Here is a 6177-nt window from a genome sequence, read left to right as displayed (position 1 = left end):
TCAGATAAGGTTGATCTTTTCCACCGTCATCGCAAACACATACAGTATCTATGTATGAAATATTACATATGTCTAATGAGAACTGGTATGGGTTATCACTAATACATGGGTGTGAGTATTATTCTTGTTCATCTTGCTTGGCATTGAGACCTTGTTTGCACATTGAGTCACCCTGCTTGTCAAAATACCAGTGCTCGGGAAGTAAAGGCTCAGTAGGTTATCAGCGAGGCCCATTCATGATGTTCCCATCAGGGTTTTGGCATAGATGAGGTTGTTACTGGGCCCTGTCCAGAGAAATTTCTCATGATCACTAAAAGGATGATTGTATACTGCACACATGCTTAGCCAGCCGGTTTTGATCCTTTCTTGTACCTGAATCGTTTTCCTCTGGATCTCCTTCCACTGAATCACCTTCTCTTTAATTGTATTCATCCTGATTACATGTTTCTCAAACAATGCATTTCTGTTCTGGTTCTCTTGCTTAGGTGAAAACATACAGTGGTTGGATTACAGTAATTTGGTGCAACAGACATTGTAAGTCTCAAATGGAATTCCTGGAGGACATTACAGTTTTGATTGCTTGTCATGAATAAGGGCATTCTACTTCTGCTGGCAAGCTAGTCTGTCATGTAAGGAAACACAAAAGCAGTTAAGTCTAAATGCCATACAGACTCCACAACACATCGGCAACCGTTTTCTTTCTCATGTAGACAAACCTTACTTGATGTCTGCTTTGAACCTGTATTTTGGCCTATAGCAGAGGGGGCATAAAAAAAAAAAAAAAGATGGCCATTTAATGCCAATAAGGTAGGCAACTTTGTGGTAACCAGCGAGAACACATGATTTAAAGGCACCCCAATCCTTTCAGCCCAACTCTTCAATAACACACAATTGTGTACTGCCTGCTGATGCTGGAGAAAGGCTCTTTCTCCTTTACCAGAAAGAATTGGGGCAGGGAGTGCAGCACATAGTTGTGATCTCTAATTGCTACCTTTAGCTGCCTTGACAAGCAGGCAGGTTTGTAGGTGACCAGGAAGGGTCAGAAATGAGCTTGTAGCATAACTTGGCCCTTTCACTTTTGATCTTGACCTGCCTCATCTCCGTAAGAGTATCTGGACTTAAAATACATGCATTCAGAAAAGTTGCATACTCCATCTTTAAATATATGTATTCTAGTCACAAGGTAGTTCAGTAAACGCAATCCACAAAAGCTGTTTTCAATGTGTCACACCCAAAGGCTTATGCACCATCTGGTAGCATTTACTGAGGTGTTTGTAGAAAGCAAACCAATATAATTGTCAGAATGGACAGGAAAAGCTGAGATTACAAAACAGACTGTGTTTGAGATATCTCCTTCTTTTGACTCTATTCACAAGTTAATTTCCTCTGCAACTTAGAATGAAATAACTTGGAGAAAATGGATGGTGTTCGAGGATGCAAACACATAAAGAAACGTTTGTATGTAGATCTGTATCTTTTTATATCATAGCCACTTAAAGATGAGGGTGCAAAATCAGTAAAAATATTTTGTCAGCATAGTCAAACATAATGAAATACTACCTGCCACTATCAAGTATTTTAAAAAACATCATCATAAACTGGATGTTTTGACTGAAACATCCATACAAGTTTTATTCAGATAATACATGCTTGATGGTCTCTGAAGCCCCAGCACAAGGCTGACATTTGTGACTTTGAGTAAAGTATCTCAACACTTTACCAAGTGCCATCACATTTAGTAGCCTACATTCATTTATATCAAAAAAGATTAAATAAAATAACTTTTGAAATGTCTTGATTGTTCATGTATCAACCTACAACCTTGCTGTGCATGGTAAGTATCACACTTGGTCAATAGGGGTATGTTAGTGTTGTCTCTGTGAGCAACTTGATGCTCTACTTTGCCGGAGTATAACCAAGTAGCGAACCTCCAGACATGAGAATTGAATCTGATTCGGAATTGCTTAAAACTGCAGTCCATCCAGTGACCACTTGAGGCTGGCACCAGAAGTACTGGAAACCACATACACACCCATTTAAAAAGCACAATCTTTATAGCAGAAATAAAAATGTTTACTGTCTAGTACAAAGTGAATGGTTTTGGTCTGAGTAGCTAAGATTAAGAGTTTTGCATAATTGGAGGCACAGCTGACTTGACTGACAGGCTGGCACCTTGTAGCTGTTAGTGAAGAGGTGAAAGGCCCGCCTCAACACCATGTCTTTACTTCACACTAGATCAACCGAAGTTAGGTTGAGTCAGCATTTCAGACAGGTTGACCACCAACGATAGGCTTCAAATCTACGTTTCAGAAACAGAGGACGTCACGGAGACTACGTCTATGTATTATAAAGTTTATGAGTAAAACATACAACAGCTGCTAGCAATGAGTGAGATTTCTAAAATGTTCTAGATGAAACATTGAGTTAAAAAATATCATTAATAATAACTTAATTTGTAGGTAGGCATGCCAGCTGTTTTTATTTGACAATATCATAAGTGTTTCATTTGCCTGGAGTGTGTGTGATTGCAACTTGGTACAGTCGAACCTACTTCAATAGGGTTGTGTGGTGACGTTTCTCTAAATATGACATCTATTTATGTAGATAAAGGAGGCTTGACAGTTGTGAATTTGAGCAATGATCCTCTCCTCAAGCATGAATTTTAAAACTCAGGACTGGAATTTTTCAATCATCAGAAACAAATCACTAATCACAGAGCAAGAGCTGCAGGCTTTGGACAAATGACAGCAAGGAAAAGATGGGGATTCGTTTTACTGGACTATGAAATTTCAGTAGTGGGGCCAGAGTGAAAGAGAGCAAGGGGTTAGATAGGGTGAAATGAAGGAAATGGAAGAAAAAGTAGATGAAGGGAAGCGAGGTAAGGCTACATAAACAGCCCAGAGGCAGTGAGATGTATTACATCACAATGTCAACAAAACTGACAAGTAGGAGTGTGAAAGGAGGTGGCTGGCTATGATTAAAGTGGGTACAGTGAGCTTGGATGTAAAAATGCCTCAATAATAAAATAGCACAAAAATAAGTGAATTGTGTTTCAGAGCAAGAACAAGACACTCAGGTAAAATTAAAGCCATGCAGGAACTGTAAAAAAAATAGTTAAAAAGTGAAAGATGCATTGTTGTCATCATCTGTAGTGCATTAACAGTTTATGATTTCATGCACGATTTCAAACTAAGGTTCACTGAGCCATGCATAGTTTCCACACTGCTTTATTGTCCCTCATGTTTTATGCACCAAGCAACACGATGGGTGTTTTGCAAATGTTGATGGATGGCTTCCTGACCACAAAAGGGGACTTTGACCCTGTGGAGATAAATATGGTACATCAAAACACATTAATGAATACATCAATAATTTCTCCCTCTGCTAAATTTAAAAGGTTCTCTTTTTGTATCTCCTCCTTTTCTATGATTTCACTTCTCTTTGCTCACAGCTTTTACTGTCACATTTCCTATCAGATAGTCTAAAACGCACAATGATGCCAGTCAGAGAGTGTAACAGAGTAAGTGTGTGTTCCTGTCAGCATCTCACTCTCCTACCCTCCTCTCTCTCTGTTATTGTCACTGCAAAGAAGACTTATGAGATGGAGATGACAGATTAGCCATGGTGACTTCCTCTGTCTCATGTGGTGACTAATGGTACTGGCCTCTCTCTGTTGTTTACTATGTTGCTGATGAAGTGCTGCTCTGTAATGGACTCGTGTACTGGTTCTGAGCCTCCGGAACAAGTCTAAGCCGCAAAATGTTGTCATTGCCAGGATGTCTGACCAAAAATAATTACCATTATTTTCATCACATTTGTTCTTTCTATAAAAGCGTGGTTAATTGTGACATCTAGTTTGGGTTATTTCCATTAAATGAAACAAGTATTGCACAAGATACGAAAAGGAGGGGTCATAGTCCGGCCTTTCCTTCTGCAGCTCCAGCTTCATTGTCACAGATAGTACAGCTGGAGAGTCAGATTTAATGAAAAATGATGATCTTTTCTGTGCACTGAAAACAGTTTTTAGCTTAGCTTTGACCTTATACTATAAAGGTCGACAGATAAAGCAAAATGACAAGAGAAGCAATCACATGTTATTGTTTTGAATTGAAATCCTTGTTTTCAAAATGAATTGCAGAAACGTTTGTGCTGTTTTTGCCAAAAACATGTCAAAGATGGTGTAGCCAGCACAGCACACTTACATTACAAACAACCTAAAGCATAATTTAGTTTCATTAAAAGTGGGAAAGTAGACTTACAGAGCCCTAAAATGTATCAAATGAAGTTGCAAAATACTTACCACAGCTTTTGATGTGCATGTCATAATCAAGGGGCAACCTCGGGACGCGGGAAATGAAACCAATGCGGAAGTGTTAAAACTGCAATTCCTCAAGTGTCCACCTGAGACTGGCTCTGAAAGTACCGGACACCACAAACATACCAATTGAAAAAAAGCTGATCTTTACAGCAGAAATAAACATGATTACACTTGTACAGTGTACAAGTTTCGAAGATATTAAACTTACAAGTTTTCCATAATGAGAGGCATAGCTGACCTGACTAACAGGTGGGAACACTAGCTGTTTGCAAGGAGGCTCAAAGCCCGCCTCTTTACCTCACACTAGCCCGATAGAAGTTAGGTTGAGTTCAGCATTTCCAATATGGCACCCGCCGACGATTGACTTCAAAACTCTGCTACAGAAACAGATGGAATACATCACTGATACTCCGTTCATTTATACCAAGCAGCAACCTCTAGTCTCAAACGATGAAGCCCATGCGGAAGTGTTATAAACTGCAATACATCGAGAATCCGGTTGAGGCTGGCTGCAGAAACACCGGAAACCACATAGACATGAATGGGAAAAAGACGATCTTTGCAGCATTAATAAACATGCTTACAGCCTGGTTCAAAAAACGGCTTGGCTCTACGAAGCTGATCTCTCTATCTGGTTGTACTCCCCCAATTTTGGCTTGAATGACCCCTCTGATGAGGTTCATCTTCTACTATAATCAATCACGTTTATAATCATGGGTACACACACACATGCATAAACAATCAAACAAATGTTGTTTAGCTAAAACACAGTCACTCACACAGAGAAAGAAGCAATCAGGAAAGTAAGCAGGCGTAAAAGCACTCACTCACACACACACACACACACACACACACTCACACAAAGTGCTGTACTGTGACAGCTGTTTGTTATTGAGTCAGTGAGGTCAATGAGGTCTGGTGTTTGTAGTGGCTCAGACTCTTGCTGAGCATCAGGGTCATTGCACTGGTGGGTGTCCATGTTTGTGTGTGTGTTTGTCAAGACAGTTGAGTGTGACATATTGTGACAGCATGCTTTCAGACAGACGAACCCTCAGCATGGATCATGCATTTATTTTCTGTAGTCTGTGAGAGCATTGATTATTTCGCACTAAGGCTGAGAGATGCTGTATTCCAGGATGGGTGTGTGCTTATTGATTAAAATAAACATCCATACTGCATTTAAAAAATGTTACACAGCCTATTTCCAGCGCTCAGTTTTAGTCTCAGGATCTTATCTTTCTTCTGATTACTTTGGATTGTAGCAGAAATTCCCTTTCAACAGCCCATGACTTATAATGCTAATTATGCCATCACAGTTGGTACATTCGTATGATTGTGTGCCTCCTAATCTAAGTCAGGTCGTGAGCTATGGTAGGATGCTAATGTAGCCCCAACCAGAGCAAGGCAGCATGGAAAAGCCATTACAGCTGACAGAGAGGCCTTTTATTTGGAGAGCTAAGCTCAGGTTCACATCAGGAACCAATTACTTTCAACTGCCTTTCTTCAGAAAGCAGCTGAAGAACCCCCCACCTCTACCTTCTTCTGTGTCCATCCCCTCCTTCTTTCTCCCTTCATCCCCTCCCTAGCAAATGTCTACCTCCAGCAATATCCCTCCCTTTCCTTTCTTTCGTCTTCCATCGCTCTGTCATTCTCTCTTGCTGGCACTGTATTCTTTAGCTAACCCTCCTTTTCCTTCCTGTCTGCCTCTCTATCTGCTTTCACTCTTTTCTCCTCCACCCTTTCCTGCCAACTAACCTTACACATATATATTTTCCCCCTAATTTTAACACTACCTCATTCTTCTTTTCACCTTTCTTTGCTCCCGTGCTCAGCTCTTTCTGCACCCTGCTTGTGTTTCC

At 40.3% G+C, this 6177-nt stretch overlaps 1 long non-coding RNA gene across 1 annotated transcript; it reads right to left on the bottom strand.

The window, feature by feature from the left end:
• Positions 1-3220: 3220 nt before the first annotated feature.
• On the bottom strand, positions 3221-4569 carry LOC117831424. Its single transcript, XR_004634998.1, has 3 exons — positions 4527-4569; positions 4301-4413; positions 3221-3321 (listed from the first exon to the last, which is right to left on the bottom strand). It is a non-coding gene; the product is annotated as an uncharacterized LOC117831424 (long non-coding RNA).
• Between the last annotated feature and the right edge of the window lie 1608 nt (positions 4570-6177).

The sequence above is a fragment of the Notolabrus celidotus genome, chromosome 19 (genome assembly GCF_009762535.1).
Source record: "Notolabrus celidotus isolate fNotCel1 chromosome 19, fNotCel1.pri, whole genome shotgun sequence".
In the NCBI taxonomy this organism is placed as follows: Eukaryota; Metazoa; Chordata; class Actinopteri; order Labriformes; family Labridae; genus Notolabrus; species Notolabrus celidotus.
This window is presented reverse-complemented; position numbering and strand designations above follow the sequence as displayed.